This window comes from Phalacrocorax aristotelis, chromosome 1 (genome assembly GCF_949628215.1).
Source record: "Phalacrocorax aristotelis chromosome 1, bGulAri2.1, whole genome shotgun sequence".
In the NCBI taxonomy this organism is placed as follows: domain Eukaryota; kingdom Metazoa; phylum Chordata; class Aves; order Suliformes; family Phalacrocoracidae; genus Phalacrocorax; species Phalacrocorax aristotelis.
The window spans coordinates 191,548,556-191,564,685 of NC_134276.1; positions in this window are offsets into that span (position 1 = coordinate 191,548,556).

Consider the following 16,130-nt stretch of genomic DNA (forward strand, 5'->3'; position numbering starts at 1 on the left):
GGCTTGGGAGCAGGAGAATGGAAGGAAAGGTTGTGGATGGGGAGAAAAAAAAAGGTTTTTTTGCAGTGGGCTTGGCTCACCTGATCGGCAAGATTCGTAAACCAGCTGAAACCTTTGAGGGAAGGGCATCTCTTTGCTTCTTTCCTTCTGGGGGTGCTGCAGAGGGTGCCACCTCTCTCTCCCCATCCCCGTGGAGGGCTGGGGGAGGACATTTCTGCCACCAGCCCTTGCTTCTGGCTTATTTTCAAGGCAGGGTGGCTTCAGAGCCTGTGTGAGGATGGACCTTTATCTAGGCCCAGTGTGTCAGGCCCAGCATGTCAGTGCCTCTCAGCCCCAGCCCTGGAGCCCACCCTGGCCTCGGGCTGGTTCCAGGCCGGTACCGCAGCCGGAGCCTGTTCTAACTCCTCCAGATGAAGGTTTGGGCTCTTGAGCTGAACCCACTACCACACAGGCTAAATGTCTCCTCCCAGGAGCACCTGTCTGTCTGTGCCGCACTGTCTGCCTCCAGGGGATGCATCTTCCCACTGCTTTCCCCCTGCAATGGGAACCTACCTGGTGAGCTAGACACTGAAGCCAAATCCAAATGTACCCTCCTCTAGAACCAACTTACATCTATTATAAGCTGAATTTGCAGCTGTTTACTCTGCAGCCACACACAACTTCCACTAACACCAGGCTCCTCGGAGCCTTGCCAGTCTCATGCCAGGTTCATGTTAAACTCCCTTGGCACCATGACCAGGCAGAAACGGGCCAATGCCTTGCCTTGATCAAAGACAGCAAATGTTCTTGTAAGCATGCTGTACCTAAGGATGTAAGTAGAAACATGCATGAACTTTCCCCCCTTTACTGGAAGGGGAACCGAGGACGGGAGATTAGTAGAATAAACTGTAACTGTAATGTAAATGTACACTGAACAAAGGGAGCAGAAGGCAGTGTATAGGATCCGTTACAGGGCACATAAAATCCAGTCAAACAGATGCTTTCTGGGTTTAGGGTTTGTTTTAATTTTTCCTTAAAAATCACCTAGCTCTCCTACTACTCAGGCTTTATACTTTTTATAACTATAGTGAGTGCTTGCATCCTTTCCACTGACGAAGCTGAGAAACTCCATTGATGACACAGAGCCTAAAACAACTTGTTTTTCTAAGTTTCCAGAATTCTAATACCATTTTATTGGTTTTAGGGTGTATTGTTGTTTGCCTGCTTTATTGGCAGCAAATTACCATACTTTACTCCTAATTATTATTTATATAAATTTTGAAGAGTATGTGGTGCTTTGCCATCGAGAAACTCGATGAAAAGTCATTTGTTTCCAATAGACTCTGTCATACTTACTCCTCTCTAAAACAGTTTTAAACACTGAAGTTTTTTAACTGGTTTGAGAATATCTTTTCTCTTATTGATTCCTGTCTACTGTTACCATTGTAAGTATTTCCCTGTTGTGTTAGAATCGTCTGCTGACCATCACAGTTATTTATGTGTCTTTCTAACTGAATTGGTACAAAGCATGCGCACAACATACGGTGTAAGTACTATTTTTTTAACTCCATCCCCATCATAGCAATGATGTAGCAAAGGTTGCACCATTTATCTCTTGCTCTGCTGAGATCATAAACTCTAGTTTAGCTGATATTTTATCCATTACCAAGTGTATATCTGTCAAAATAAAAATGAATATTAGATTAGTCATAGCTTTCCATCTCAGACTTGAGAACCGATCTTTTTTTCCTCATCTGAAGATAAATATAGAATGATTTCTGAGAGAGATGGGGGTGCTCAGATCTCAGCCAGCAAAAAATTGATAGGATAGGTGGACCAGCAACACTTCAGTTAAAAGCCCGCCCCCCGACAACTAATACCAAGCACATCATCCAAGCGTTGGAAGCAGTTTGACCTGCTGTTGTGGTCAAAAAGATGACAGGCAGGCAGGGTTTTGGAGAAGGAATGCTCTATATTCCTTTTTTATGCCATGAAATGAATTGTCACAACATTTTGAAAATATTACCAATTGTTGTAATTGTATGAGGCTATGCTGCATGTTTGTGTTTCTTCACTCTTTCCCCTAATGACAGTAACAAGGCTTACTGTTGGCATGAGAGCACTAAAATCTGTATTAGATATTACCAGTTGCTACTGGGAGTAGATTCTCATGCTGCATAGCAATTGTTGCTGCATCGTCAGTGATGGTGGTAGGGCTCAAATGTCTTTGAGGTTTTGCTGCATGAAGAAGATATTTGGACTTGGGATCATCTTCAAAGTAGGAAATGTTTTTTTTCCTGTTTGTTAGTACTGCATCACTGGACAAGGTCCTATTCTCTGGTTACTCTGTTTATGCTACTGATGTCCTTCTCAGAACTGGTTTTAAACCCTCAGTAATAAAGCATCTACACACATAATAAATTAGTTCAGAGAGAGACAGCATGACTTTGTGACTGCTCCAATAGTGCACAGTCATTGCTATCCCTGTATTACACAGGGTAAAACACCTCTTTAATGCATGGCTAAGCCGGAGGCCTTCTAGGAGAAGAAATTGCCTGTGCTTTTAGAGATAATTTTATCACTACAGTAAGACAAAGGAGTTGCTTTTCTCAGAGGAAGGTGCTCACTGTTTTACTACTAGCACGTAGCTGGCAAACAGAATGCAATTAACTTTTTCTGTTGTTCCAGTTTTATTTGGCTTGAGTGACATAAAGGAAAGGCCAAGCCTAGGAGCAGGCCTTACAACTGAGCTTTAAATATATTTCTTTCCTATGATTAGAGAGCTGGCACGCAGTGATGGAATGTCCACACCTTACAGGATGCAGCTGCTGGACTAAACGGTGCTCATTCCCTCCATTAGCACACAACTCCTGTGATAGAAAATGCATGCCCTGGCTTTACATTGGCAGGGAGGCAAACTGCTATGTATCTAAATCATACAGTGTATTGAGGCTTTACCGCCTTGTATGAAACAGAAAAACATAAAATGGTATTTTATTCACCCTTTCATACAAAATAAGCCTGTGTCTGAATTTAAAGCAAACAGTAGACTCTGAAGTCCCAAAATAAATTTTTACAGAATATTTGATATCTGAGAAAAAGTAATTAATCATTGTATGATCACAATCTTTTCAAAGGTCACCCTAGTGCTAACTTAAGGCATTTCTGCCGTCACCCTCATCTAGGACTCATCAAGCCATGCCAAGCAACATGATTCAAATAGTGCACTGATTACTTCTTCAGGGAACTTTGGTCTTAGGGACTGGCACTCTGATAACAGAACCATTAGCTTGGGTTTTGTGAAGAAGGGGTTGCCTTCTCTGGAAGATGACACACCACTGTCTGGGGGAAATTCAGTAGAAAAAGAATCAATATTCTAGAAGGCATGCTGGCTTTTTCTGGAGATGTTAAACTAGCATCAAAAAGAAAGGTGAAAAGGAGATAAAAATCAAACTGTTGAGAACAAAATGGAATCTCCAGTAGGCATCAACACAAGAGACACTTTAATTGACTATGCACAAGGAGCATAGCTAATAAATAAGTAGTGTTAGAATTGTTGATTTATGTGCATAAATTCAACAGTGCTGTGTATTACTATAAGCTAGTGATGTAATTCACATGATTGGAATGTTGAAAACTGGCTATAATCTGCTTAGAAAGGCACAAATGGACAAACAGAGGGGAAAAACACTGTCAAAATAGAGCGTTCTGTGTGTCAGTATTACTGACATCTCAGGAAAGGTTATTTGAATGTTATAAATTGTGTTTTAATGTTTAAAACATAAAACGAAGTATTAGATAGTGCCTACTGCAAGCCTCATGTTGTACTAAAGAACAAAATTATAAGATCCTTTAGTATCTATTGCATAGAAAGAGAAAACTCTGAGGCTTCATCTTGAATGACATCATTCTGCCAATACTGTAACATCCTGAAAATGTCTAAAAATTACAGGTGACAATTCAAAAAGGTAACCTTGAGCAGGAGGTTTCTAAATGAGACCTCATTTATACACATGAAGAGGGAAAGCTAGCTCCAACTAGAATCTAAAATTTGGGCATTTGCTGTGCCTAACTTTTGGAAATCTGAGCCTAGAATGGAATCCAGAAGCTAAAAATGGGTACAGCCTATGAATTTGAAACGTTTATTTTAGAGAAGTCTTGCAGTCTGTTATGCAAAAAGAAAAGATCACACACTGATCTCCCTGGAGCTGAAATCCATAAGATTATACTAGAGCATCAATATATTTCAAGTCTATGCTGGAATATCTGAAAAAGTTCAACGTTTGCTTGTTTTGAATGTATCTTCCTATGAGGAAGAAAATGATAATTCATTTGCTGTCTAGGTAAAAAAGAATGTACAGCTTTTTAAATAGTGGAAGGTATAGGACAGTTAAAATTATCGGACTGAAAATGTATGAAAATATTCAGAAAAGCTAAAAGCCCTATCTTCTTTCTTCCTTTCACTCATCTTCTCATGGGTACCGGTAAGGAATGTGAAGTAGATCCACAAGAGATTGCTAACTGAAGCAGTAAAAGTGCAGGAATCAAGAATTCTCAGAAGCAGTTTCCCCAAGCAGGCATGATGACTAATGTACTTTTACAGGCATCAGCACTTCCAAGCAAAAAAACACTTTGTTTTTTTTTTTTTTCTGGACATAGGAGCAATGCATGCTGCTGTGATCACATTGGCTGTAGTGGCAGGAGCCGGGGGAATTCATGCTGCAACTGCCAGACGTGGAAGAGTTTGTTCCTTCACTGGCAGGAGTTATGCAGTGATCTGCAGTGCTGGGAAGTACACTACCTCATTTTGGAATTTAACTCTTAGCCCACAAATCACCACACCATGAAATTAATTTAATCAGTGATTGTTAAATCACTTTATTGCAGAATCTCCTTTTTTTTCTCTTTTTTCTTTATTTTCTTTTTTCTTTTTTTTTTCTTTTTTTCATTTTTAGATTTTTTTTTAGAAGGAATCCATTGATTGCTATCCTCACTATTTTGGCATTTCTCCCTTTTCATTATGCAAAAGGTTAATTTTGAAAATTTCTTATGCCGCTGACATCCTATGAACAAAATTGGATTGCTAAATGCCCCGCTGTAGGGATGAAGCTGTACCACTGCCAAAATGGACCACTGTATCTTAAAAGAAACTCAGCTGGAATTGTAATGATAGTGCACACTGTGGAGGCTGTCCTCTGTGCCAAAGCTCAGCTATTGCTCTGAGGGTTCACTGTGTGAGTGCAGGCACTGTATGCGGGCATTCAGCACATGAAACAGCTTCGAGAGGACCTTTACTCTGTAATTGTAGAAATAAAATCTCAAGGGAGGTTAATCAGTTCACTGCCAAGAAAGATCAGTCTCGGTAAGGTGGTAACTACCCTACCACTTGGATTGAACTCCTGTATGGGGACTTGGTAATGAAATGTTGTTTGTATTGAAATGCTCCACTAGGGAGAAATTCCCTTGCTAATGAAACAAAACTGCTTCAATAGGTTGTTAGCTCCATCACTGACACTGTAGAACCACAGCCCAGGAGAATTAGCTCCTGTGCTGCTGACACAGAACAGAAATCATTGTGCTGAGGAGTTAACTCCCTTCTGGAAAACAAGCATTTGCTAGAAAAAAGGAACAAATTTACTTGCCTGTAGGAAAGTGATGCGCTTACTCGCTGATGCAATTCAACTTTTGCAACGTAACTTTATTTATACTCTCAAAGTTGAAAAATAATTCTGTGAAAAGACAAGAGAGCTGAGAGTGTGTGTGTTCCATAAAGTGAACTAATGTCATCATATTGCCAAGACTCATAGTGACCTAAAGACAGGTGGCTGGTGCAAGTCTGTGATTCAAGTTTATGGGTAGCACAAGTGCTGATGAATGTTTTAATCAGGAAAAAAAAAAAAACAAACAGCAAGACAGACTTTCACTGTGAAATCACAAGTAAAAAAAGGTGAAATTACAATTCATGTGGCATTCAGCATGTGTGCAAAATTCACTTATTTACATGTAAATGAGGCAGGCAGAGGAAAAGCAATGAGCAGGAGAGAGATAACCCTGTCTAGTCTTTCCTGTCAAGCACAATCATCTTTCAACGTAAACTGCACCAAAACCTTTAAGTCAGGGATTAGGGAGTCTGCCTTTGCTATGCCGTTTAGATTCTGGATATCCATAAGATTATCTTTCATTAGAATTTTGCTCAGCATGTCCCTCAATACTGAGATGTTTTACACCATCACTTAGATTGTATGGGACTTTGGTCCCCAATGTGTCATTTGCCTACCTTACTGGGAATTAAGTGGGAATGAAATTCAAAAAATGAGTATGAACTAGCTGTGCTGCAAAAACGAAAAGAGTGTTTAGGCTCCCTAGTTTCATCAGCTCTCAATGGATGCTGGGGACTCTCCTGCCTTCTGTGCCTTGACAATTTCCCCTGAGATTTCAAGACTGGGCATGAATTTAAAACCAAAGCTTGTCAGAAGATCTGCTGCAGCCAGGAATCTGTATGAATATAATGACTATACAAAATATCTCAAAAGACTGAATAATCTTGCTGCAGGACAAAGACAGAAAAAACCGAAAGTCAGTGGATTTGAAATGAGGAATATTTACGTAATATTTGATCTTTGTTATTTTAAAACAACTGAAAAATATGATTCACAGAAACACAGGACTGGATTACTAATCAGTTAGTCTAACCTCTTCCAGAACCTAGCAAACATATTACACAGTCCTGTCAATAAAGTTATTACTTTAAAATCAGAATTTTTGCCGTATCTTTTCTATTCAAATAGTGCTGCATGTGTTACTTTAAAACTATATAAATTCTGCATTATTTATGAGAAAATTAAATATGTCCTGGTACTGGTGACTTTTCCTTAAGGGCTATCAAATAACATAGTAGCTACTAATTAAGCACCACAATATCTTTTGGAGTTTGAAGATATTTAGGCAGTTATTTCAATGTAAAATCAAACACGAAGGAAAGCTCAGTGACTTGCTAAGGACCACAGAACAGTTTAGAAACTGTAACTGAGAAAAAAAAACCTGGAATAGTGGTTTCCAGCCTCTTGCTCTTACTGAAGTGACCATCTGAGTAAATACATACATTTAATGAAATGAGATTTAGATGTCCCTGTGCCAGGATAAAGAGATTGCACTGGAAATGAACTAGTACTTAAAAAAAATGGCACTATCAAAAAGGAATGCTTTGACGGCTGGGAAAGACTGCATTTCAGTGAAGATTGTTCTACTCTGCGTTGTATCTCAGCAGTATTGCTGAGATACAACAGTATGTGTATAAAAACACCTCACAGCCCAAGTCCTCTTTTAAATTTAATGTATGGTTTGTCCAAAAAAACAGTTGGTTGGAAAAAAATCAGCCCTGTCATGGAGGGGAAAGTTCCAATTAGAAGTAGAAATGAAACCACAGAAACACTTCCTCTGGAAACAAGGCTTGATAACAAGGGGATAGTGGTTGATTTCTGACAGTAAAAGATATCCCAAAGTATAAAAAAATCAGCATGTCCAGCATTTGGCTTCTGTTTAGCCTTTGAAAAGGCTTTTCAACATGCAGCCTCTTAAGGGAGATTTGTTTTGCAGAGATCAGTCTAGAAACAACCAGAACAGAGCAGCAGCCTAGAACAAAGCTGCTTCTCACCCGTGGCAGAACAAAAGGTTCCCTCTCCTGCCTTTATTTGAGGCCCCTTAGAAGCCTATGGGATGCTGGTTGCTAGGCAACGCCCAAAGCGATGGTGTTTATAGCATTAGGTATTAATTATTATCATGGGCCTTTTCCACAGAAAATCCTGAAAATATGCAATTAGACATGTCACAGGATAAGTCATTTCGCATTCTGATGGACAAGCATTATTAACCTGCAGAAAATTCAGAATTCAACAAATTGTTCAAAGGTGATTGACTGTGCCAAGCCTAATATTTTCTTTTTGTCATGCTGGGTTTTTTTGTAATTGCAGCAAGGGGACTTGAGCAACAATATGGTTACAGTAAGCTGTTTAAAGGTTCTGAGCTAGAATATAATATTGCTTCATTTGTTTCCCTATTAAAGTGCCTAGCCCTAAACTGATCTTTACCAGCACTTCATTTTGAGTAGTTCAGGTCAGTAGTTGGGCAAAAAAAGGAGGCCTTAGAATATGAATATGAAAATGAAAGCTATAAAATAAAATATTTAGTAACAGCTTCGTGTTGCAACACAGAAGTAGAAACAAACAACAAATTAAGTGTTGTGAAAGAGGCACAGTTTAGTCTCGTAGGGTTGTCCTTAAGATAAGTTTCTTCATATCATTTATGACACTGGCTTGTATTTAAGAGAAAGGAGAGCTGCTCTTCCTTGCATAGCATTGCCCACCTAGCTAATCATCACTAGCATAATGGGACGTGTACATGGTATATTCCACTTTTAAGGGCATGTTTATCCATGGTGTGAGACAGTTTATACCCTCTGAAAAGAATTGGGACAGCCAAGAAGAGACTCCAGTTAGTGCAAATTAAAATGGAATTCACGCTAAAGCAAGTCATTACCAAAGGTAAAAACATAACCAGCAGCGTATTGGAAACTCCTGTGAAGTGACAGTGACAAAAAGTAACCAATATCAAAGCAAATAAATTACCGTCTCAGCACATGAACTGAGTAACAAGAAAATTAGAGAAAGAAATTATTAGACTTTTATCAATTACTGCAAGAGAAAAAGTGCTAATTATTTTCCGGTTGAAGAAAGAAGTTGAGACTGTGGATGGGAGATGCTCAAGGAGACACTAATAAGAGGTTTTGTGGCTAAAAACCTTTGTATTGCACAAGGATGCCTTCTCCCACACCTTGAATACACTAATATTTGTGCAGAGGGAGAGTGAAATGCAACAAAGGGAACAGGAAGCACTTTGGTTTGTCCCACCTGTAAATGAAGCACATGACAGAGGGTAAAGCTCCCATTCTGTTTCCTGAGTCATGTGTCTTTAGATGGATATGTGGCAGAAAACTGTCATGAATACTGATGTCTGATAATTTGCCTCGGGATGCTTCAGAAATTGGAACACTAGTCAGACTGCTACCGTGCTGCTTCAAATGCCCACAGAGCACGCTAGCAAGTGAAATTATCAGGCAGGCAACAAAAATTATAAAATCAGAAGTCTGAACCTGCCTTCTTCCAGGAGGCAGTGAAGAGTCCAACATTCAATTTCAATCAAATGGGGGCAGAAGGCCTGAAAATTCCATGGCTATCCATAGCAGTTCTCAGCTCCAAAACATGACTGCCCCAACTGATGGGACAACTGTTTTTGAGGCCACTGGCTGTTTTTCTGTACACAGCTTCCAACCGGAAAGGTATGAGGAGCAGACATTTTGTTCACCATTTTGTTGGATACAGAAATGAAACAAAAATGGCCATTTTTGACCATCCATAGTGAAAAATGATCTTCCATGCAAGCTATAAGAACATTATTTTGGACACTGTTTTTTCAAGTATAGCATCTTAACAATAGCACGTATACTTTTTGATGAAGTGGTATTTCAGGGAAATCAGTTACTTTAAAAAATTAGAAGATTGTTCCACAAAGACATGCTACAGGCAGAGGAACATGGGAATCAAATTAGTCTTCTTGAAAAAGAAAACTAACATAATGTGATTTTGTAATGAATGTGAATGCATATGTTGATAACATCGTATTGCTCAAACATTTGTCATATGGAATATCTTTCTATCAGCTAGCAGAGATTTTCCTTTCGTAGTGCTTCCAAAGCAGGTGGATTTGCTGTCACTGTCTAGTTCTGAGGAGCCAGGATGTACCGCATGATGGCAACCACAAATTTCAGGCTGGCTCAGGATGTGTGTCTGTATAGGGCCTGACCAATGCAATTTGTTTATGTCACAGAACTCGCACAGCAACCCACAAATAAGTGTGACTCACATCCTGCCTTATTTCAATACTGATTTTTGTCTACCTGCTACAATCTTATCAATCTTCATAAAAGCCTGCTCCTCTTTTCCTGATCAACATGTTTGTCTTTTCCCTCACTTGTCTGGTTTGAAAGCACTAGATAAAAATGGAAATGAACTGTGTATTGATGTTCTCTATTCTTCTTAAATTTCAGGGTGTAACTATATTACTTTGAATTATTCTGCAGCATTGCTAGTCATTTGACATAGTGAGCTCTGGGTCTCAGGTTGAGATTTATTTATTTACTATTGTGTACCTTCTTTACTTCCTTCATTTTTCTCATTAGAAATAGCTCAGATTTGTTTTATGATTCTTTCATGAGAAGTTTCCTTGAATCAGGTATTATATCTAGTTACAGACTCTGCCTAAAATCTGTATCTCATTTCCACTTCAGGGTCTGTCTGTGATATCGTTATGCTTAATCCAGTTGTCTTCAGCAATGTTTTCTCTCAGGTCCAGATCCACAAGGAGACCTGTGTCTCATTGCCAAGCAGGCTAGAAGCTAGCTTTGGAGGTACTTGATTCCAACAGCAAAATCACCTTGGGTTGGGAATTTACATTTATGAAATTGGTTATTTTGGAAAAGAGGCAGCAGTGGCAGGGCTTTTTTAAGGGTTTTTGAGATTCTGAAGCCTCAGTCCCACCTTGTCAATATGAAGTTTAGAGAATCTGAACACAAGCTGTTCTAGGTGTAGAGTGATTTCACCTTGTTTTGTATACTTGAACTTTGTCAGTGCTAACATAATAAAATTTCTTATCTATTGGAAACCAGATTCTTAGCTGTTGTACGAAATGAACAGACAAAAGAACAAAACAGTGCCAATGCACATCAACTGCAGACCTGACCCCAACCTCCAATTTAAGCCCAGTACAGTATTTTTCAGTGACCTATTAAAAAAAAAAAAAAGGCCTATAAAAAATTCAATTCAGAGTTCCACAGTGCTAGAAAATAAGAGCTTAAGCTGCTTGTCCCCTCTGGTTCACTTTTTCTTACAGCTTTGCTGAAGGTTATATTGCTACTTAACAAAAAGAACTGTTCTTGCACAGTTTAGCCAGCAAGATTACAACAGGAAAGAAATAACTTTTTCCAAGAACTGAGAGAAACACAAATGCAAACGATGACTGGTCCCTGGCCTGAAAATGCTAAAAGAAACCTTTCTCCTCCCACAGATGCTGCTTTGGGAGAGGCTTTGTAAAGTCCTTAAGTCTGCTTCCAACAGATGTACCTTCAATAAAACAGCTGGCAGCATTTGTGGCCAGTTAGAGATGGACTCAGGTTCAAAGTCAAATAACCTTCTCTGGGGTTTCAAGTTGATTTCACAGGTTCATATTAACTGAAATGATGTAAACCTAACTTTCCGTAGCTATAACTGAAGTGACATAAACCTGACATTCAGTACCTATACCTCTATTTCTACCCCTGCAAACTCATTCTCATTAGCCTTTTCCCTCCTATGCATGTTACTGAAAAGTAAAGCACAGTGGTCATTAAGGAATATGCTTGCTTTCATATCTACCCATCCTCACTACAGAACTTCACATTTTTCTAGTTGTCTTCCATTGAACTGGAAATTTTTGCTACTTGCTTTAATTTCCTTTGCAAAGGTTTGCCTCAAGATAATATAGAATTCCAATACTTTTATAGAAAACATGATCTAAAGTAAGAGAAATTAATACATACTTAAACTGTCTAAACAACATCCTTGTTTTCATACTTAGTCATAGCTAAGCTACATCAGTACATTTTGTATTAGTTGTGCTAGAAGAACAATAGATCATTTCTAGGGAAAGTTTTGCCTTTATCCACTAGCTGTCCCATTCAGTGACAAATTCTTGAATTCCCTCCTTGTTTGGAAACAGAGGCCTCCTTCATCATACACACTCATAATCCAAAAGAACAAAAAATCATTATAGCGGCTACTGAAGGCTAAAAAGACAGATTGATGCAGACAGTTGTGAAGTGTTTTCAGTACATAGAATTAGAAAGGCTCATTTATCTGATTTACAGCTGCCTTCTTAAAAGGTAGATCAGAACATGAGATCTGCCCTTTGCCATACGCATGTTACGGTGAATAATAGCCAGAACCTCAGCTAAGCAGAAACAACAATAATGGATTTTCTGAAGACTTTCTTAGCCTTCTTTCTTTGTTCTTGCTAAGCTCCTGGTGTAGCTTTTAGGACTCAATACTTCTGTCTCTCTAAAACCAGCATGTTCTGACTTTTAAACTTCCAGATCTTTTAGATTTTTGTTTCTGAGTGCTGCACTAAAATTGTCTAATTTTTTTTACTCATTTTCCTAATTAGTGTTTACTTATGCTCTGTTTTCCCAACATAATGGCACATTAATAGGCAGGAACATAGTACAGTTTTTCAGAGTGTTCTAAATATTCTGGCAATTTTAGAAACTTATTGGTCTTACTGGCTGCATATAAATATAATGACCTACATGATGCAGGAATGAAAGAAAAGCAGTTGAAAATAATGCACTCATTGACGTAAGTAAACCATGACTGATAGGAAATGAGCCTACACTAGTGGTGCCAAGATCACTATAGAAACAGAATGATCTTGTGGCAAAATGCAAAATGCTAATCAACTGAAGAGAGGCACAAAGTCTGTGAGTGCAAGAGAGGAGAGGGAAAACAGCTGCCAATGCTCCTACTGATAAGGCAGTAAGGATTCCCGCCTCTTAAAATGCCATACCAATGTTTGTGGTTCCTGTTGCTCCACATGGGTGGAACCAAAGGAGGTAAAACTTTTCATGTTGGAATTACAGTCACTTACCCTTCTATATTTATTCCAGCTCTACTGCCACAAAGCAGGTATTGTAAACCTCATATGACCATCTGGAGAAGTTTGTGTGGTTCCTCTGTATACCTCTGTGTTAAACCATAGGTTCCACTTTGAACATGGAACCTCTCAGTCTCCTGTGCTTCCTCGTCAAATGAGGTAATGGGAAAAATCCTGTTTCCTGTATGGTAATGAAAAGATGTAGCCTCTGAACTTCTTTGATGGGATACCCCTTCGATGGGATCAAATGGGATATCCCTGAGTGAAAGAAACAGTTGCTACTCAAGACAGATTTTTCAAATCTGAACAGAGCACTGGATTTTTTCCTGACAGTTTTGATCATCTCATCTGGCTGATCATAAAAATCACCTGAAATAGAGGCTTAGCAAATATACAAAGTAGATTTTCAACAGATTGCTTCAGAGGAAGCTTAATCAGCACAATATAGAGGGAAGTGTATGGACTGACTAGAGCCCTATATTAGAAACAGAAAAGGAATCTGATCTAAGCTTAGACAATGCTTACTCTGAGGAAGAAACTGAGGAACAGAAATACATCCCAGTATTTTGTTGTTTTATTTTAAGTGCCAAGTAAAGGTCAGTTGTAAATCAGGGTCTCGATCAGAAGAAACTTTTAGAAAGGGAAAGCAGCTGGATAGTCAGTGATAGCCACAATAGCTTTGGAGCCCTAGGGCATGTGGGCCAAAATATCCTTATGAGAAGGCTTAGCAGGTTTAGTTTATTCCTTTAGCACAAAGGAATAGTTTCAGAGAGGTTAGGGAAAGATACTGTGCTGGACCATACTTCACCTTGCAATAAAGGTGGATCTCAGCCAAATTCTGGCTAAATGTGAAGTGAGTACTGGTAGAGAAAAAAAGAATCCTATTATATCATCTAATTTGATTTAACAACAATATTATGAAATTGCTAAGGCACTGCATAGAATATTGTAATTTTGGAGATAAAGTGTGATTATTTCATTATAGCCTGAGTTCTCTTCCAAAGGAGACAGGAAGACCTCTACCTTTAATATAGGTATTCTGTACAATTAGCTTTCTTTTTATTCCCGTGTAGAAGAGTCACACCTATATATTTGCCTGATGACCATTACCAAAGAACAGAAGTGTGCAAGGGCCACTCCTCTCATCAACGGTTTTGTTGCTTTATTGATCTATTTAATTTTCAAGTGAATTGTTGGTGAATAAGGAGTGTTTGTTGAAAGGCAGATAGCACAAATGCTTCCCAGCACTAAGATATCATGTATGCATGGTGCTGAGAGCAAAATATTTCAGTGTGGAAAAAAATAATGACAAGTAGTAATGTGACTTGACTTCAAATTACACAGCATGAAGCCCATCACTTGAAATGCATCAGGAAAGATGTTGACTGCCCACACCATCCTACGATGCTATTAAATCTAATAAGAATAATTGCAAGTCTAGGAATGCTTCCAAGTAAATTTGCTTAATGATCTTAAACTCTAAGGAAGAGATGTCCACCTATTGCTTAATTATTTAATCTATTAAAGGACACGTGTGTAATGCAGCAGCTTATCTGCCCATCAGTTCAACTCAGCAGGAATATAACTCTCTCTAATTGTTCTGTGCTGCTTTCCCTTTTGGCTGAAGAATCCAACCAAGGGCTGCTACAGCCTGCTAGGATGCTGGACCTGCTCAGACAGGCAATCACCATCTCATCCTATAAATCAGCTACCCTGACAGATTACCTTCGCTGGAAAAATAAAATAGGTCATGAACAGTAAAGCACCTTATCTGCATGGGGCTACACTTGTCCCAGTCCTGTGGCTTCCCCAATGGCTTAGGTGAACAGGCGTCCAACCTCACTGCACTGGGCGTTGCATGCAAAAGCACTCAGTTTGACTTAGCTGTTCGGTAATCATACTTGCAAGCATGACAACACTTTCAGGTTTTTGTATATGCACATATCTTGTACATACTTATGCATGTATGTAAGTACAGACACACACACACAAACCTGCATGTAATACATGTATACATAAAAAATCTGAAAATTTAAAAAGCTTGCTTTTGATGGGAAGACGGTTTTTGCAGATTTTTCTGTATCACGCACCATACAGATAAGTGATCCATAGATACGCGTTTGTGCATTTCGTACATTTACATGCACACACTATATATAAAGATCTAGCATTCATAAACTATTGTAAGCTTGGATCTGAATCCCTCTAAATTAACTCCTCTGGATGTTCAGGTGGTGATGCAGATCCTGTGTGAATGCCCACATTGCAGGGCTACTCCATCATGAAGTTATAGGTTTTGTCTTGTTTCCTCTGATGTTTTTGAAAAACTTCAATTTCGGTCAGATAAGGTGTGAGGGAAGCCTGAGAATCCTGCAAGACTGCAAAATCATTTCCTGTTCTGCTGTTCTGTGTTCTCAGTTCAGATCCATGCAAATTAAGAAGCAATGTAATTGCACAAATGGAGGTGGCAGAGAATCAAGCCATGAAATCAAAATGGAAAAGCAACGAGCCAGGTAAGATTTAGTTTCACAACATAAAAGGTACACAATCTAGTCCCAGATTGACTTGTCTGAACAGTGAAAATAAAAACTCATTGTTTTATTTGAGGTTTCTGGGTTCCCTTTGAATCAGAATGGTTGGGGCTGCTCCTGAAGTTGTTAGTGGTCTTTCTTGGTCCTGGAAGGCCCATACTGCAGACTCAATTGCCTAAGTTCTGTTGACATCTCCAGGCCATGGTCTCTTTTTCACTGCTGAAGTCCTGGTGAGGTAACTACGCCAAAGCAGTTAATCCACAGACAATGGAACTGGTGAAGCTGGGTTTCTTACGGGTCTATGTATTATACACATTAAAATACCCTCACCATAATACACTCAGCTCATCCTTACGTTCCTTTGCCTTGCTGCCTTGATACCTATTGTCCTCCTAGCTTCCCCTGCAGTACATGCAGCCTCCTCCCGAAGTGCCATACCCTCTCTTCACACTGCAGTAGTCCTCCAGCCTGCTGGTGTTAACAGAGCTCTCCCCTCATAAGCAATTCTTATGAGTCCAAGCTCTTTTTTCAGCTTTTAATTGCATAGCCTGGTAAAATGTGCGTGCTAACTGGCCAGTTGGGACATGCCTGCTGCTAAAGAGATCGCATTAGATTCTCCCTGCCTTTACTTCAGAGGAAGCACCAGTAGGTCTTTCCTCTTTAATCAGCATCTAGATTTCAATGTAGACATTCGTAGTATATATTGCATATGTATAATATATGGCAGAATCATATTGGGCTGAAATTGGTCAAGGAGTACCAAAAATAATGAGAAGGGAGAGGGGGAAAACTGACTGCTAGCCAGCTAAAAGAAGAAATAAAAGATGTCATTTTGTAAGCTTCATGTCCTTGGAAAAATGGGCTAGAAAAAAAAGTAAGGGT